Source organism: Otolemur garnettii, unplaced genomic scaffold, assembly GCF_000181295.1.
Source record: "Otolemur garnettii isolate 467f Iridium unplaced genomic scaffold, OtoGar3 scaffold00005, whole genome shotgun sequence".
Taxonomy (NCBI): domain Eukaryota; kingdom Metazoa; phylum Chordata; class Mammalia; order Primates; family Galagidae; genus Otolemur; species Otolemur garnettii.
Window position 1 is genome coordinate 33,611,259 of NW_003852400.1, and position 20,535 is coordinate 33,631,793.

General features: G+C 36.3%; 1 protein-coding gene across 1 annotated transcript in view; it reads right to left on the minus strand.

Moving 5' to 3' along the window:
• The window catches only part of ISPD (isoprenoid synthase domain containing), a 308,561-nt gene that overhangs the window by 152,072 nt on the left and 135,954 nt on the right, over window positions 1-20,535 (minus strand). The window lies entirely within an intron of this gene.

Sequence of the window (20,535 nt, forward strand, 5' to 3'; positions counted from 1 at the left end):
ATGTGAAAATTGAAAACATTTTTCTACTCTTAAAGGGTTTTTCTAAGACATACCCTTGACCTTTGCTTCCATCTCTCAATCTGTTTCTAAATTAAAAATAAAAGCATGATCTGGATTTAACAAACCACCTTTTGACCCATTCCAATGTATTAGAAGTCCACTTGCAGGGCTTAGAAGACATCACAAGCCAGATTTTCACCTTCATCTTCACTTTCTTCCTTGACTGCTATCATTTAAGATTTCCACCTTAAGCCAAGACCTTTATCTTTATCTGGTTACTGTTAGTAATGTTCTTTGCTTTATTTACTAGGTTTTGAATAACTGGAGAAAGAAGATTTTATAAATAATCTTCACTCCATCATATTTACCTGGTTGTCACCACCATTTTTAAATACAGGATGTCCATAAAGTTTGTATTTTAAATTGCACATGAACTTAATGGACACCCTGTATTTAAAAAATTTTATCATATTTTACTTTTATATTGTAATGTTAAAAAAGGTACTTATTCACCAAACCTTACATGTATTTTGAAGATTAGTATTTCTGAAAGAGCTTCATTTCATCATTCTCTTTAAGAACATGCAATTATATATACATTATAGATATATAAAATTTCTATCAGATTAAATCTAAAATAGTGAGTAGCATTAAAATACTCCATAATCTATTTATGTTGTGTCTATTCAAATCCTAACCATCCACCTCCACTCTTCAACACAAATATTCTTCAACTCTAAGGCCATTTTCCTTGATTGCTATAAACACTGGGCTCCTTCATGCCCATGACAACATCAGCCCATGTGCTGACTTTAAAAATCTACTTGTTTGTTTTAAGCTTAAACCACATATATTTCTTAAGCTTTAAAAGTTAATAAATACTGCAGTCTTAAGATATAAATATATGTAAAATGCATATTATTTTATATTATCTGCATTATATTATCTGTATATATCTCAGATACATATTATTATGGTTACTGCAAATAATCAAAACATATTTGCTCAATTATTTTTTGATGAATTGAAAACTCCAATTAAAACAAAGTCACTTATCTTCTATGCCCATAGACTAAGACAGAAATGTTCTCAGAATATTTTTCTAAAAGGTTTTAAATATTTGTACATTGCATCCTTTAAAAAAAAAAAAAATCCACAAAATCCAAACAGTAATTCTTTTCTTCTTAAAACTGAGACTCTTAATAATTGTTTCCAGTTAAGTGTAATTCTTTCATTTAGTCATACAGCTTTCCTCCCAACCAGAAATCAATATTTTCCATGCTTGAGTAAAGAAATTCAGATTTTACATAAATATAGCAAAGATATCTTTGACACCTTTAATAAACAAAGACCACATTAGACAATGCTGTGAGGGTGTTTATTAAAAAACTCGATGGCATCATCTTATGCTGTCATTCCTAATGTTTCCACACTCAAACACAACAAACAGAACAATCTGCTAGCTAGAAGAACTTCTTGTTCTGTAAATATTTCGGTTCAAAGAACATTTAAACAATTTAAAACAACCCTCCAACGTGTTCAGTAAAATTAAAGCAGTATACTAAAGAAATGAAACTTCCCCTACAATATGACCAGTAAGAATTTAGAAAATATTTACCAGAAACTAAATGCAAACATGTGTATATTCAAAAATAGTATTGAAGCATGGCTATGAGAAAGGGAGATGGGATGTCAAAAAGTTGTCAAGAAGAATTAAGGCTTAACTAAAGCTGGAAGGCTTTGGTTCAAGTCCCATGAGTCTGAGGTTTGAAATCTGTTTCTGAAAAGTCGGTCCTCCTTTTACAGAACACATTGGCTAGTTCATCTCTGAATCTGAATTTGCCAATTTCTTACCTCCCTCCCATTCAAACAGTGGCACGAATAAGGAATAAACGAGGAAGTCATAGAAATGCATTTTCTTTCCACTCTGCAGCCATGCTAACAATTAAATTTTTTGTCTACATAGCATTCAGCATTTACTATATTCTTTTTTATTTCTTGGAAGATGTTTTTAAGCTTTTTTTTTTTTTTTTTTTTTTTGTAGCAAAGAGCTTAGACTCTGAAGTCATACTCCCTGGATTTATCTCTATCTCTTGGATATTCTGTGTGGCTTTGGGAAAGTCACCCTGTGGATCCACTTAAGTTAAATCATAAGTAAAATGAATATATCATAAAATTAATATGAGGACTAGGTTCCTATGTGAGAGGTAAGGCTTAAGTCTCCTAAGACTACACCATATAGACACTATCTCTTACAAGGCTTGAAGGGTATCAATCTTGGTAGAGTTTTGAGGTGACTCAATGAAGCAAGTTGCCGGTCTGCTACATCATGTAACTTATAGACCCCCTATCCACAATGCCAAACTGATAGATCATACCATAGTCCCCCCCTTCCACTTTGTAAACTGTCAACATAGGATGCAGACCTTATTATATCAAAGGAGTCTTGATATTCTCTCAATTTTACATGCTGGGTAGGCAAAATAGGACTATAACCAAAGTGCTGCCAGGTTACATTGCTGTTGGATCCCAATCCCTATTGCACCAAGGGAAGGATTCCTGCTTCCCTAATTACACAGCTTAAACATCACCTAGCACAGATACTGAAGTCTAGTATTCAGCCCTAAAGATGATTTGCAATGATACATAAACAATGGACACTGCATCCCCCTGAGTTCACAGACATCTTCCAACAATTATTGTTTCAGAAAGTCTTAAGCTAGTGTGTGTGCTATCAGATCATTCACCTTTGTTTTGATATGTATCTGTAAAGTGCTATTAAGCACCTCACACGTAGCACAATATTAAATGATTATTGCCATTCTACTCACGTCTCATTGAACTTCCACTTTTAGAAGACACTTTAAGATATACCTCCATTATCCCTTAACCTTTAATACTTTACTAAGGCTTTACAATTTACTAGAATCTGTACAATATAGTTTCAACAATCACCGTATTGAAATTGCACAGTATACCACCTATGCATAGGCAAGTATCATCATGTTACACACGCATCAAGAGGCTCAGACATAAAAGTTTAAACAAGCTGCCCAAGATCACACAGCCAGTAACATTTAACCACTCAAGTACAAGGGACTTCCCTGTTACTCTGGGTTGTAGTAGCTTGTCTCAAAATTAAGTCACAAGACCCTTACTCTGAGAGACATGATTTCATTGGTCCCAAGGTCGACTCTGGAGAAAAACATAATCTGGAGGGAGTCATTTGAGTACTATCAACCTCAGTTACAGTGAACATAACCTCTCAACTCTGACCATTTTTCTGAAACTGGGATAGAGAAAAGCAAATCTAAGAAGTATTCTCCAATTCAGCTAAGTCTTCAGATCTGATTTTGCAGAAAAGTCAAGTGCTTCTGAACCACTGTGTTCAATACACACTGAGCAGATGGCCCCAGTAGAAGGAATTATAGTAGTAACCTTCTCTCAACAATAGTCTCACTCTGTGCATTCCTCTCTCTCACTGTTAAAAATTCACTTTGAAGACCAACTATTATTCTCATGCAAAACTGGAAATGGAAAATAACAAGCTCCAACCCTAACACACCTGAGCACCCATCACATAGAATTCAAGGCTTCCATTTTACTGAACATCCCACACTGGATAGCATGTACACAAAATGTAAAGCTATAAAATACAAATCTGCTCAAATTTCTCTTTCTGTTGAATTTTTACTACAGAGTATTACACTATAACTAATAGCTGGCATGTAGTAACCAGGAACTAAGTGGCACTGACACAAATCATGTTTGGCAGGCACATTCTGTAGATATTACCCAACTGAAATGGCTAAGGATGATGTGCTACAGAGGTTCACATAGTAATAGGATCTCTTTATGTTTACTGGGAATGCATAAACCACTTGCAAGCTGAGAACTGGCAAGTAGACGTAAACAAATCCTATGTGTTTTAACTAAAAAACACAAAGTCACAAAGAGTAAAGTATCCTAGCCATTGATGGATTAATATAGGGTTTTACTCATTTGACCAATAAATATTTATTGAGGGCTCTGAGCCAGAAATTAGATTGTATCCTGAAATCATATCAATGAACCAGACAAGTTTTTGCCCTTATGAAGCTTATACCATGCTGGGAAGATAAAATAAAGTTTAGATCTGTGTTTCTCAAATTTCTATGTGAATAATATCCCCTGAGAATCTTGTTAAAAATGTAGTTTTTATTGTCTTAGATGTGGTGTGGGGCCTAGGAATAAATATGTTTAACAAAATTCCAGTTGATGCTAATTATTCCATGAACCACACTTTGAAACAGGAAAACATTAGCTCATTTGAATCATTCATCAAAAATCCTCTAAGGAAAAAGGAACTGAAAGAAAACTATAATCTTACTGAACCAAAGCCACTGCCTTTCTGTATCATCTACAATAAACTGCCTATATATCTATTACATGTATCAACATGGCAAACAGAACTGAAATTAAAGAACTCATTAATTCAACTGTTTTTTGTTCAAATTCTTGCTAAATTTATAGCACAAGTTTTAAGTTTTTTCTAGGTAACATAGGGAGCCATCTAAATGTCTGTCTTTGGAATCCATGAGTTCCACATCCAAAGATTCAGGCAATTGCAATAGAATAAAAAAAAACAACACAAATTTAAGAGAATACCCTATAATAATTATTTATATAGTATTTATAGCATACTAGGTACTATAAGTAATCTAGAGATGATTTAAAGTATGTTGAGAGGATGTGTGTAAGTTATATATAAATACTGTACCAGAGCATCCATGAATTTTGGTATTGCTGGGACAGAGGAAGGTTTCAGATAGGTTCCAGAACTCCTGCAGATATCCGGGGACAATTTTACACAAAACTATCATTTTGGCCTCCTTCTATACAAATACCCACTAATCAATTACATACAAGAGATGTTATACGCTAGTCAAAATACTGACTTGAAATTACTAATTAGCATCTACACCAAGTACTGTTTCAATCACTTTTAGAAATTATTTATTCTATTAAATATTATACATATTTTATTATATATAGCTATGTCCTAACAGTACCTATAGCATTGGTAGCCAATGCATAAATGACAGAGATTCTATTATTATAATATCCTATAATGCACAAGCAGGTCAGCTCCCATAACAAATGTATCTCTACGAAAATCCTAATTAGATAGGAAATTCTAGTTTCTAGTCTTCAGTATTTATTCAAGAATCAATGACTAAGCAGTAACATTCTAGCAACTTTAGGGCTTTACTCATTCTTTTTATGAGGGAAATACTAAAATGTAAAATTATACTTAATCAGACAAACAAGCATTTGTCTGATAAGCACTTTTAAGGATGTGATTTTGACATTGTCACAAAAGTGACAACTGTGTTCAAAATGTCTGGATAAGGCATAGATTAAAAAACAAATTCCCAACTAAACAACCTCCACTTCCACCTAGTTTTTGGAAATGATAGGAGATAGAAGAAAACTAAAATCAGCTCTCACGTGCAGACGTAGCTGTATGGAGCCTTCTTTCACACGTAACCACAGGAAACTATGCAAGAGACAGGGTTTAAAGCAGTATCCAAATACCACCCCAGTACTTGTTCAACCTGAATATTGCCATCATATTTCTTCAAACTCTACCTAATAAGAAAGTTATCTTTCATTAAAGTATTTTCCTCTTAAATGAGAAATATACTTGTGATATTTTATACATAAAACAAAATTTCCATCCCACAACTTTCCATTATGAGTTACATAACAGTGACCTTATACACCAGTGAGCCTAATGTTTAAAAAATATTAAAGATAAATTACACGTGTAACAACTCTAAAATATGATCATGTGACTTATTTCACAAGGCTGCAAACCTTTGTGTACCTCAGACTATTTTTAAAACAGTACATTCCTAAATATAGAAAAATATATTCAAATTCGATATAGAATCTTATTATAGATTACTAAGAAATAAATTTTGAAATGTTGCTTATGGATCCACTTCACCCCCAGCTAGTCCCCTCTGCAGAGCTAATTTCTCCATCACTGTCTTTCTCTCTTCCTTCCAGAAAGCTTACCACCAGTTTCACCACTGTTGCTGACTTCAGTTCATCTACTCTCTGCAGTATATGCTATCTTCCCTTCTTTTCCCTCCTCTTGGGAACACAATCCTGTCTCCTGGTTAGGAAATCAGTTAAAACTTCTTGGGTGTACTTTTGGTTTTAAACTCTTCTCAACTCGCCACATGATTGATGATGCCCAGAGGCTCCCTCTTTATCTCCAGAAACATACTTGGCCGGTGTCCAGGTGGAGAGGTATACCAGAAGCTTGCTGGCTCATCATCCTCTCATCCTGAACCACAGATATTTATCTATCTCCCACCATATACACAGCAGTGTGTGAGAGATCGGGGATACACACGGCAAAAGAGAGGTATAGGAGAATAAATTACAATGAAAAGAAGGATATGCAGAAAAACACCACACCACTGTTAGTAATTCAGGAGATCCAAGTAGAAAAATGGGGACAAGTCCTGGAAAGAGTAACAACAAACCAGACCTTACAAAACAAAACAGACAAGTAGCAAAGGCAATCAATCAAATAGAATACTGAGCACAAAACAGAGGAAGAAAACTATTATATAATTTCAATATGTGAACAAGACTGTGGGATCCAAATAGTGACAACATCGGGAGAACCAAGTTCACTATAGACTGTGGAAGGTGACTGATCAATCCGTACTGACTGACTCACATATACTGAGCAGTCATCTGAAGGCATGTAATGCCGATGCAAGAAAGAAAAAAAAGAATTTTTTTTATCCAAGTACACAAGTATTTATCTGAAGGCCTTGCAAAAAAGTATTTATCTGAAGGCCTTGCAAATAAGTTTTCACAGAGCCCAACGCCATCGACAATTTTTACAGACTGTAAGCTCAAATGGCGTATATTTGATTCATTCATCCCAGACCCACCAAAACCTTGGAACCACATTATTTAGCTAAAGCCACTAGAACAACAGAATCATCTACCTTTTGACATTGTCGTGTAGAATTATACTGCATGCAAGAAAACATTTTTCTTTTTTTTGCAGATTTTGTTCAGGGCCAAGTTTGAACCTGCCACCTCCGGTATATAGGGCCAGCACTCTACTTGAGCCACAGGCACTGCCCAAGAAAACACTTTTCAATGATTTTTTTGAAGTTCTCTTATGTTTCAGGTTTCCAGACAAATAAGAAATGCTGGCCAGAACTTTGTGACTTCCTGTTACACTGCTGCATTCCCTTCTGAGTTTCTTTCCCAGGAAGAACTTCCTTACAGCCATAAAACCACAGAGCCTTACAGCATCTGTCTGTTGTAAGAAAGGCAAGATAAATGATATGCCATTGCAGACTGAGTCCAAGAACCCACTGAACTGGACCACGACACTGATAACATGACTAGTATGAAACCCCAGCTCATTGTAATATCAAAATCCCTGACTTGGGAGGGACTTACCCATCTTTTTTTGTTCATGGGACATATGTACTAGCATGACTTCTCATCACGCTTGTGTGCCCTGAACTCCACCCTCACCATGTAATGATGTTCACTCCTCTCATGCATTATTCATTTTTACCACCACAAAAACCTCCCACCTTTTTGTTCAAGGAGATAGATTTGAGGCAGTCGTGACTCCCCATCCTAATAGATGCATCTCCTGCAGTAAGTCTTTTCTTCTTTGACAATCTTTTCTCAGTAACCGGCTTTCTGTGGAGTGAGTAACATGAACCCCTTCTGGCTCATTAATACAAACAGTTAAAATTAGATGCATCCCCAAATTCAATTACCAGACATAACATTAATAAGTATGAAATGATATTTTAAATAAGTATGAAATGATATCCCATAAATGGAATTAAAAAAGCAATAAAATAAAATCATAAGCTCTAAAACTGTATCTCAATCTAAATAGCAAAAGTTATATATAAAATAGTCATTGAAATCAACTGTTGAAGGTTGGTAACTATAATCTACATAGAAAAAGAAATTTTCTTTCAACTGTCTATATGAATTTTCCCTCTAAACGTGTAAAAAAAAAATCAATCAATTTACTACTTTTTTAAGGTTCAGCACAATGGTTGTTTAAAACATGTGAGCAATGATTTCATTCCGAAGTGGACAAAGATGCAGAAGACCATTTTGATAAATTAGCCCTCCGGCTCCTGTAGGAAGAGCTGTATTTCCACATGTTCCTGTATTTCAAGAACATACACAGTTAAAAATGTGAAGATACATTAAACACATAAAGAAAAAGTAGAGAAAGTGGTATTTAGGGTGAATTACTCTAGCACCCTCATTAATAATCACATTATTAAACCATGACAATCTATTATTAAAAACTGTTTATTTTATTAAGTACAACATAGACGTAATTCATAACATCTTAAGCAACTAGGTGGTCCAGTAATTATGAACTTTCCTTTTACCTTTAGAAGACTGATCAGGAAATCTGGCTAGCATCCCAAATAAGCAAACTAGATTTAATGGGACCATCTTTGACTAGTTTCTGGAGTCTTGTACGCAAACATACAATACCACATATTCAAAAAGCAGCACTAGTCAGAATCAGAGGCCCAAGAAGAGAAACAGCTTTATAGTGTTACTCCATTGTTATTAATTATACAGTGTTTCGGATTACAAAATGAAAATTCTGTTTCTTCAAAATATTTTTATAATATGTAACAAAGTAAGTATAAAATAACTAATTTGAATGGGTCCTAGGATGTTGCCATAGCATCATTGGCTGTTTTGCATGTCTGCTTTTCTTTACTTCATTTGCTATTTTTGATGTTTTGTTTGACTAATATGTCATACAAAGAATTTAGTGAGGTCTGTAACAAAAGTCAGAGATCCATACACTGGACATAACCTTGAGGGCATTAGGAAAAATAAACCATACACCATAGAACAGCCTCAGCAAAATCAAAGCATGCTTACACCCAGGAAACAAACGATTTTCAGTTATACCGCTTGTCCTTTGTGGTTACACAGAACAATGATTAAATTATGTGCTCCCAGAAACAGGAAGAAGTAGATAAGCAAAACACATCAAAAGCCCCTATAGTACCTGTCTGTTCATAGTATAGATCAGCACTCTTTAGGATTCCACTTCTTTTGTTACAGGAATAAGAATTAGGCTGAACACCCCGATTTGTCCAGAGAGGTAATGTGATGCATGAGACCACCACATGCTGCCGGTCTTCCTCTACAGGAATCTACTTTCAGGCAGCAGCAAGCAAGATTTTCTTGTAAAGGGAAATTGGATCAAGTCATTTCCAGCTAAAGATGTCTATTGCTTCATTCTCCTTTTAAAATAAATATAAATAATAGCAGTGTCCAGCCACAGTGGCTCTCACCTATAATCCTAGCACTCTGGGAGGCTGAGGCGGGAAGATCACTTGAGCTTAGGAGTTCAAGACCAGCCTGAGCAAGAGCAAGACCCTGTCCCTATTAAAAATAGAAAAATTGGCTCAGCACCTATAGCTCAACCAGCTAAGGCGCCAGCCACGTACACCTAAGGTGGCGGGTTCGAATCCCCAGCCCAGACCCACCAAAACAACAATGATGGCTGCAACCAAAAAATAGCTGGGCGCTGTGGCGGGCGCCTGTGGTCCCAGCTACTTGGGAGGCGGAGGCAGGAGACTCGCTTGAGCCCAGGACTTGGAGGTTGCTGTGAGCTGTAATGCCACGGCACTCTGCCCAGGGGGACAGCTTGAGGCTCTGTCTCAAAAAAAAAAAAAAAAATAGAAAAATTAACTGGGTGTTATGGTGGGCATCTATGTGGGAGTCCCAGCTAACTCGGGAAGCTGAGGCAGGAGGGTCACTAGAGCCCAAAAGTCTGTGGTTGCTGTGAGCTAGGCTAACACCATAGCACTCTAGGCTGGAGGAACAGAATGAGATTCTGTCTCAAAAAAAGAAAAATAAATAATATTAACAATAATAATAATAATGGCAGCAGTAATAGTAACAGATGTAGAAGTGACTCAACACAGCCTGAAGGATGCCTCCAGGTCTATCCCAGCTCTATCCTCACCTCCCACTCTTACTCCATTTGCTTCTCACATAGAAGCCTATTTCAGTCCTCCTGGAAGCAGCTTTCTGTGCCTTCCACTTACCATTACTCTTGATGTAGTCTGGAAAGAGAGAATTCCCCATGACCCTTATAGGCTTCACTTAAAGCCACTTCTGCCAAAAGATTTCATTTGCTTCCCTCCACTCCCAGTGGAGTTGTTTTCCATGGCTCTCTTACATATAAGGACAGTTCACTTTTTCCTTAGAATTTTCATCACAACTTATCCTTTCTAATTTGTATTTATTTACTCTTTTGTCCCCAATAGGACAGTCTGCTTCCTAAGGACAGAGAACCACATTTGCTCATTTCAACTCCATATCCAGTGACCATATTGTAACAGGCACTTATTAATTATTTGGTAAATAAATTAGTGAATTAAGGAATAAAACACTAATCACAAATTCCTTACTGCCTGCAGTACAGTGTATAGTATATACTGTTTTTGAAAATTTGCTGAGATTTGGGAAGAAAGGAGAGGAGTTCCTTTCATCACTACGCACCCACCCAATGTATCTCTCAAACAGATAAAGTCTGTGACATATTTCAAACTCCTTACGAATCAAAGAGTATAACAAGACTAAGAAATCCTTGTGCTTTAAGTATCACCGAAATGTACGTGTGTATAAGGGGATGGGAGAGAAAAGGGCCTCTGATCCAGTTAGCTCTTCATTTTACTTTTTAGTAACATCATCCATGTATCTGGTATGTGTCGCTATATTAGAGTTAGATGGTCAGTTCACCCTCAACCTCAGTTGCAAAATTCTGGCACAGAAAATTACAATAAGCGTATCAAACTTTTTCCTTTAGTTTCAAAGGGAAACGACTCTTTTCTTTTCGCATCAATAAAACAATCCTCCCATTGTGTGACAAGAAGCCCCACACCCACGCTGACCTGCTCCACAGATGTGGGGATTTCAGTGGCGGTGACTTCATCCTTTTTATATGTTCTTTTCAACGTTAGACAAAAGCGCAGAGAAGTAAAAATGCTACAAAACAGAATATGCTGTATTTTGTGTTTGTAAGTTTGGGGCTGGGAAAGGTCACAAGATAAATTTGCCTTTGTAAATTAAAAGAAAAGTTATATAAAACCGGATCAGGCTTTTCCCCAGGAAACAACTTTTTCCAGACCTTCCTTCCAGTAACCTGAAAAATCTTCCTATTTTTTCTTTATTTCACCTTTTCTTAGAAGAATATGAATTAGTAAAGACCATATTGAATCAAATAGTACCTAGATACACTATTTACAGGATCTCAGGCAAACCATTAAACCACAGGTTTTCCTACTTCTATTGTTAAAATAAAGGGGGGGGAAATGGGTATTTTTTTTAAAAAGATATTTTATATTTCTGTTCCTAGCACATAAAAGGTGCTCCATGATCAGTAAGTGTTGTGACTACTTAGGACAGAAAGCATTCCAGTAAGACTTTGTGTGATTTAACAGGGTTTTTATTTTTGTTTTATGAACACAAATTTAGAAACTCAGGAAGGCTTTAGCAGGAACAGCACCTCCTACACGGTCTGAGTAAGATAACAGGACGACCAAAGCTCAGTTTTAAAAGTGCTACATTAGCTCCTCATTAAAAAATAAACAGTCTACTGTATGTCCTCAAAGGAAGACATTACAATTAAGAGGTGTTTGACAAACAAGGATATTTCCTTCCCTTGGAATCTATTAATATTTCTTAGTTTTGTTTAATATATGAATGATATCCCGAACTTCAAATCAAATGTATTTTTTAAAATATTCCAAAGTTGTTACACATGTGTGTTTATACCTAAATTAGAGACTTTAAAAAGAGAAATTTAAGCACTTAAAAATTAGATACGGTCAGCAGAGCACACATAAAGAATAATGGGGATGATGATTCTGAAAAGCCAGAAATTCTGTTTACTCTTTGAATCTATGCAGGTCCCTCCATCAAAACAGACAATGCAAGCAGGATATCAAAACCAAAACCCAGTAGACAATATGTACCACAAAACCAATATTAGCGAGTAGGGATAAACTGCCAGCACACGTTAAAGACCCACAGAGTTTAAGAAACTGTGCAGGAGAAAGTAGAAGAAAACCAAGGAGAAAGAAAACAACACAATCATCAGGTATTTTCTGGATAGCTTAGCAGGCCATTCTGAGAATAGCAACACGACGTGGGAGAGGCCTCGCTAGGCATTGACTCTAAGATGAAAACAAAGGAGCCACGTGACACAGTGTTAAGGATATCTGGGACCCTGGGCCCCAAAACAGAGAACACTCAAAAATAAAGGAGTACCTTCTCTTCTAAGTTAAAGCACCAGCCTGAAAAGACATCTAGATGGACAAAGAGTGGTACAGCAAGAATAATGGAAAGAGCAGGTCCAGGCTAAGGATGGTAACAGAGGTAGAAGAACCCAAGCAGAACTTAGCATTATCTTTCATCTTTCCCTAAAAACAACTAAAGCAGAAGCGCCAGGCCATTAAGGTAGAAAAATTATTTTTTATATATCGCTTCCTCCTAAAAACAGATAAAACTCTCCTACTTAAAAAGGGACAACATAAGAGTATCTCAAATCTCATAAATATAAGATTTTATTTAAAAGGGCAAAATAATATATCCCTACAGACAATGCATGTACATCAGAAAGACCTATTCACAGGACAGGTGAAGACTGAAAGCCAACATTTAATAATAAGCTAGAAGTGATTAAGAAAATGATAGAACTACAAAAGTCATAATGGGAATAACTGAGGAAGAATGTGATGAAAACAGAAAAAATGAAAAAAATCACCCCAGAAATGAAGGCAATAAATTACAAAGAACGTGGAAGTAAATAAATACAAAATAGAATGCTGTAGAGAAATATAAGAGGAAAAGAAATTTTCAAATCCAAAAGAAATTGTGTGCCTAAGAATATCAACCAAAAGTCTATAACTGAGAAAATGGTAGTGAAACAATTTGGACTCAAAAGAAAAATAAATTATTAGAGCACCCAAAGAGACTAAGTCATTCCTACGACAACGAAAACCAGATTTTCATCACACCTGACCAAAATACTTTGACAGAAGAAAATAGAGTGGCATGTTTAAGATGCTCCACAAAAAATTTTGAATCAAGATTTTTTTTTTAACTTAGCCAAAATCACCTTGAAGATTTTGAATAAATGTATTCACCTGGAAGAATTTAGGAACACTATGTTCACGAGCCCTCCCTCCCTAACCATCTACTGGAGGGTAAGTTTTAAAGAATCAAATTATTTCAAGATATCAACAGAAGGATTTATGGTGACCATTAAATATAAATTAACTTATACAACTAAGAAATGATGGTTTTGAGAGAGATAGTATAGTAGGAGATGACATGAATGCATCAAAAGAAAAGTGTGCTGTCATCTTATAGGTGTAAACGTTAAGAATATTAAGTCAAATCAGATACAAAGAAAGGAAGATAAGGGGAAGAAGCACTAGTTAGTTTCAACACTGCTGAGAACTGAGAACCATTGGACAATAGTTAAATAAATACATACAAACAAATGGTATTTTACAATATAATAGAGGTAGTCGTCAATGAGAGGGGTAAAAAAAGCTTCAGAAATACTGAGATACATATGAAGGGTACCACAGAAATATATACATGTGTATCTTATGTATGCTTGTCCCATGATGACCCTAGCATTTATCTAATTATTGACACTTTTTGAGCAAACATCATACTATACATTGCTACTGTAATTCAATTCAAATTCAAAAAGTAATGTATATATTATTTATGTATATTTATGTGTATATATCTATATATATATTTTTATATATATTTATATGTATACACAGAGAGAGCTATTACTAAATAATACAAAGAATAATCATGAAATTTTGAAAAACTGGTTACTTTAAAAAGGGGAGGCAATAGGGTATAGAAGACAGTGATAAAATTTAAGACTTCTTTAATTTGCTTTGTCCATTTGATTTTGATACCATGACATCTTATACGTAATTACAAAACAATTTTTTGAAAGAACAATGCCTAAAAAATAAAAAGTAAAATAAAGCAAATAATTTTGTGTATCTTGTTAGTGGTGTAACTACTCCAAGAAGTACTAATTTAAGTGGTGTTAGAAAACACATAATTTGATTTTGGACATCTTTAAAAAGTTATGTCCTAAAGACAGCAGGAAAAAAATCCACCTTTATGTTATCTCGGAAATCACACCTTTGTTGATAATGGTATGACAATACTACTGTGTAGCATGGGATAAGGCAAATTCATTACTTTAGAATCAAAGAAAATAAGAATTTCACTATTGAAGAAAGGAGATAAATATACAGATAAAACTTAAAACACCGCAACCTTTAATTTAAAATAACACTAAGAATTCAGAAGGTATCTTATTTTTAAAAAATAGGAAAATCTTTTTTCCATCTCTGTTCAACCAAATAAAGTGTAGAAACAGCAATGCATCTATCAGTAGCCATTTAGAGAACTAGATAATTCCAGGTTTGGTCAAAATGTACAAAATAAACCTTGAATGTCTTTTCATACTAGAAAGTAAGAAAACTAACACAGACTGTTAGTATCATATCAAAAGGATCCAAGCTGGGCCAGGCGCACTGGCTCATGCCTGCAATCTCAGCACTTGGGAGGCCAAGGCCAGTGGATTGCCTGAGCTCCTAGGTTCAAGACCAGCCTGAGCCAGAGGGAGACCTTGTCTCTAAAAACAGCCAGGCATTGTGGCAGGCTCCTGCAGACTCAGCCACTCAGGAGGCTGAGGCAAGAGAATTGCTTAAGCCCAGGAGTTAGAGGTTGCTGTGAGTTATGATATCACAGCACTCTACCAAGGGTGATAAAGTGAGACTCTGTCTCAAAAAAAAAAAGAGGCTCGGCGCCTATAGCTCAACCGGCTAAGGCGCCAGCCACGTACACCTAAGGTGGCGGGTTCGAATCCCCAGCCCGGACCCGCCAAAAAAACAACAATGACAGCTGCAACCAAAAAATAGCCGGGCGTTGTGGCGGGCGCCTGTGGTCCCAGCTACTTGGGAGGCGGAGGCAGGAGACTCGCTTGAGCCCAGGAGTTGGAGGTTGCTGTGAGCTGTAATGCCACAGCACTCTACCCAGGGGGACAGCTTGAGGCTCTGTCTCAAAAAAAAAAAAAAAAAAAAAAGAAAGGATCCAAGCTAAGTTGAAGAGGTTTCTAATTATTAAATACTGGACTATTCGAGCAGCAATAAAAGTAAAAATTATAATGGATTGAAACACAAATATCTTTTAAAGTCATATGTTCATAATTTTCAAGGAAAAAAAAACTCATTGATACCCTTCAGAGCAATGGCCAAACATCCACTTTTCTTGAATTGCACCTAGCATTATTTTACAACTTTATGCATTAATGAATCCAATTGATGCACTGATGGCTGCCTATACCATAGAAATAGAGATGACTGGGCCTATGTACCTCTTAATAGAAGTATACATTAACACCTGTAAAAAAATAAAATTTTGCTGGAAAAAATATTAATCTAAATCCAAACAAAACTCCAGATCTAACCACAAATTTATAGGATTTACAAGGTACAGACAGACACATTAAGTGAGACCACAGACACGTGATCATTAAAACCTCCTCTGTGAGCAATTCTATAGAATTTTCCTATAGGAAAATGTACCTGCCCCATATTCCCAAAGAAAGTTTTTTCTAAAAATGGTGAGAAAATCTAGAATAAAAGAATTTTAAGAAACACAGTAACCAAAGTAATTCATGGGTATTGTTGGCACACTAATAAGCTAGTGGGGAAAAAATGTTTCAGCATTTTGAAGAAAAGGGAACATGTTGACATTAAAGAATCAGTACTGATATTTTAGGCTGTGGTAACTGTACTAATGGTTATATTTTAGCAAAGGAAACTTTCTGTCCTCCAAAAGAAATATTGTATCTGAGATTTTTTCAAAATAATCTGAGGAAATGAGTGGAGTGAGAGTGGAAACAAGACAGGCCATGAGTTGTTAATCATTGAAACTAAGCAACTGATATATGTGTTCATTATAGTATCCTCGCAGGGGTATAACTGAAAATTTCTATAATCAAAAGTGAAAGGAGGAGAGAGGGTGATGGAGGGGGAAAGAAATATGTCTCAAAAAACAGAAGCAAAAACAAAAAAGAAAGGAGAAGAAAGGAAAAGAAAAACGAAGCTTAGTAGAACCTTAGAAACCATTTCCGAAGTTGTGACTAATATGGCAATAACATTAACTGTGTCCTTAGGAGGCTCATTTCCCCTAAAATTCAATTTATATTCACTGTTTTATCAGATTGTATGAGTTATCTGGGGCTACACTATGGATGTATTGACATATAAAAAGAAAAACCAACAAATTTGTTACTGATGCTTTTTTTTGTTATAATAGAAAATTTTTCTGTGCTCATTTACATTGGATAGACATGCATTTAATTCAGGAGATCATATTCGTTCCTTAACTATTCAGAAGACGTATCTAGTGCTTATCACATAGGAATTCTGATAGACTCAGCATTAAAGGATTATTAACACAAAAATAGATTCTGTCTTCTCTTGTTTGGCTAAGGGATTATAAGTTTACATAAATGATTTCTTTTTTGTGGGGGACAAGGTCTCACTATGTCACCCTGGGTAGAGTGCTGTGGCATCACAGCTCACAGCAACCCCAAACTTCTGGGCTTAAGCGATTCTCTTGCCTCAGCCTCCCAAGTAGCTGGGACCACAGGTGCCCACCTGGCTATTTTTTAGTTATAGTTGTCATTGTTGTTTGGCAGGCATGAGCTGGATTGAAACCTGCCAGCTCTGGTGTATGTGACTAGCACCCTAGCTGCTCAGCCAGCATAGATGATTTCAATGAGGAAATTTTAGGTACAATAAGACAAACTTTTGATACTCAGAGAAGACTCAGACTTATATGTAGTTCTGCATTGTTAGTGGGTGTTTTGTTTTTCTTTCCTTTTTTTTTTTTTTTTTGCTGTAGTATGCTTTTTAATTCTTTTTTTTTTTAATTTCTCATAGCATAACTATGTACATTAATGCAACCATGGGGTACAGTGTGCTGTTCTCACGCACATCTTGAAATACTCTCATCAAACTGGTCAAGATAACCTTCATGTCATTCTCTTATTGAGTCAAAATGTTCATACTCTGCTTTTAGAAAGATTCACCCATACCTCTGTAAGACAAACCACAGAGGTGACCCCACCAATCTCCCTCCCTCCCGCCATCCACCCCCCTCACCTCACCCTCCCACCCCCTTCCCATATTCTAAGGCTATAATTAGGTTATGACATTCCTATAAAAGCTATGAATTAGTTTCACAATAGGGCTGTGTACATTGGATACTTCTTCTTCCATTCTTGAGATACTTTGCTAAGAAGAACATTTTCCAATTCCATCCATATAAAGATGAAGGAGGTAAAGTCTCCAGGTGTTTTGTTTTTCACTGTAGTAGGCAGCCTTCAAAACCACCCAATGTTGCGTACCTTCCAGTATTTATAACCCTTTCTCTTGAGTGTGGGCTGGACATAAGAACTCATTCTAAATGAACAGAAAATGACAGAAGTGGTGGGATGTCACTTCTACAATAAAGCCTTAAAAGACTGTGCCTTAAACCTTGAGTACATGTTGTAAGGTAGACCTGTGGAGAAGCCCAAATGGCAAATGAATGAGGCCTGACAACAAAATTTGGGTAAGCTCAGGAATAGAATCCATTTCTTCATCAAACCTTCAGATGAGAATGCAGCCCCAGCCTTTAACAGACATGAGAATCCTTCAGCCAGAGAAACCCAGTTCAACTATACCTAGATTCCTAATCCATAGAAACTATGAAATAACAAATATTTGTTATTTAAAGTCACAAAATTTGGGGGTAATTTATTAATTCAGCAAGAAGAATAAAATGTTCAACTTAGTAATAACTACTCACGGTCATTTATACATTTGTTAATTCAACCTTGAATAAACACTCCCCTTTTTTCAAGACTCTAGCCTTTGGAAAGACCTCAGATGGGGTTGTATATTATAGTTAGGCCTAGGCCAAAGTAGAAAAATACCAGTTAGCTCCTGGCAAATTTCTGGGCTATAAGCCCTCAACAAAATGGAGTAAGTCTGGTTCACTCTCAAGATAGATGGGAAAGTATTCACTAACTTCTTGCTTGACTAACTCCTCTGAGAAACCTGGAAGTACCAACTATCCCCAGACTGACCAGAAACACCAGGTGGGGTAAATATTAAAACAAAGAGGTATAACGTATGGCTAACTAACTGCAAGATTCTGCTTCTGTACAATGCTTACATACTACCCTACCTGGATGCACCTGGACAGCCTGCATGCCAACCAGTATGCAGACCAAGCCTTAAAAACTCGACCCCTTAAGCACTCAGGGCTGCTCTCAGAAACCCCATGTTGGGATACTGAGGCAGTCGCCTGCTGGCTCTTCAACAAAACAACTCTGCTGTAAATTTGGCTTGTTTGGCAGTGTAGTCTTTGTGGAACTCCTGGGCACAACAGTATTCTGTCAAACATGACAGAAATAGAAAGGTACATAAACCACACTTTGGACAAAAGATGGGCAGGAAGAGCTCCCTAAGGAAAATGCATCATAGGTGAAGGGCTCAGAAGTAGGAAAGCAATACTGAACTTGAAAAACTGTAAGGAGTTTTCCTGAAAGATGTACATAGAGTGTGTAGGGCTATTTGTCATGGGCACCTATTAAGAGGTTTAGCCTTTGGTATCACAGAAATGCAAGTCCACATCCTTGTTCTACCACTTTACAACAATGTTTACAAGCATGATTTAGACATGACCTTTGTACCTAAATCCTCTTCTAGAAAATAAGGATACTACTTACTATTCCCAAGGGTTAAACATGCATGCTGTGGTACTTAGTATGAAATTGGTGCTAAAAATCGTTGGCTTATATTATTACTATTTTGTTACTTCATTAGTTGTAAGATGAGAGAACTTAAATTCAGGAGCAATGGAAGGCCAAAAACCAGATTTCCATGGGAGAGAATTTGATAAGACACATAATTTAGAATGGTCACTCTAATAGCCATATGAAGAATGGAAAGGAGGTAGCAAGACTGGAAGTTGAAGATCGGTTAGCAGAGTATTGCAATAATCCTGAAAAGAGCTGAGAGTGCCCAGTATAGTGGCAGCGGTGATTAAAAAAAAAAAAAAGACACATTTTCAGGGACACTGAGAGGTAAGACTCAAATGTCTAAGAATTTGATCATTGGGAAATGAAAGAGAATGAGTCAAACATGAGGGAATTAGGTAAATAATACACATTTCCAGAGAATGAAAACCAAAAAGATAGAGGAGGACTGGCTAGAACAAGAGTTTATGAATGTGAAATGTCACTGACGTTTAATGTACCAAAGAACATCTGATTGAATGAACAGATTTGCAACACAGAATAGTGAATAACTAAACACAGAGCTAGGAAATGATTTTCATCTGTAGAAAATAGACTATATGTGAAGCCATCAGCATGTTTTTTAAAGAAATTCACTTGAGGGCGGCACCCGTGGCTCAGTGATTAGGGTGCTGGCCCCATATACTAAGGGTGGTGGATTTGAACTCAGCCCCAGCCAAACTGTAACAAAAAAATAACTGGGCATTGTGGCAGGTGCCTGTAGTCCAAAGTATTCAGGAAGCTGAGGCAAGAGAATCGCCTAGGCCCAAGACCCAGAGGTTGCTATGAGCTGTGACACTATACACTCTATGGAGGGCAACAAAATGAGACTCTGTCACTACAGGACAGGACAGGACAGGACAGGACAGGAAAGGAAAGGAAATTACTTCTCTTGCCTGTGTATAGAAACCTAAAAATAACAAACAGAATCCTGCAAAAGAAACCATCGACCCAGGAATGGATTAATAAATTGTAGTATATGTATACCATAGAATATTATGCAGCCTTTAAAAAGATGGAGACTTTACCTCTTTCATGTTTACATGGATGGAGCTGGAACATATTCTTCTTAGCAAAGTATCTCAAGAATGGAAGAAAAAGTATCCAATATACTCAGCCCTACTATAAAACCAATTTATAGCTTTCATATGAAAACTATAACCCAATTATAGCCCAAGAAGAAGGGGAAAGAGGATAGGGACAGGAGGGGAAGGGTATGGGTAGAGGGATGGTAAGTGGTGGGACCATACCTGTGGTGCATTTTACAAGGGTACATGTTAAATTTACTAAGTGTAGAATATAAATGTCTTACCACAATAACAAATATAAATGTCTTACCACAATAACTAAGAAAATGCAGTGAAGTCTATGTTAATATTGATGAAAATATTTCAAATGGTATATAAAACCAGCACACTGTACCCCATGATTGCATTAATGTACACAGCTGTGATGAAAGAAAGAAAGAAAAAAGAAAGAAAGAAAGAAAGAAAGAAAGAAAGAGAGAGAGAGAGAGGGAGGGAGGGAGGGAG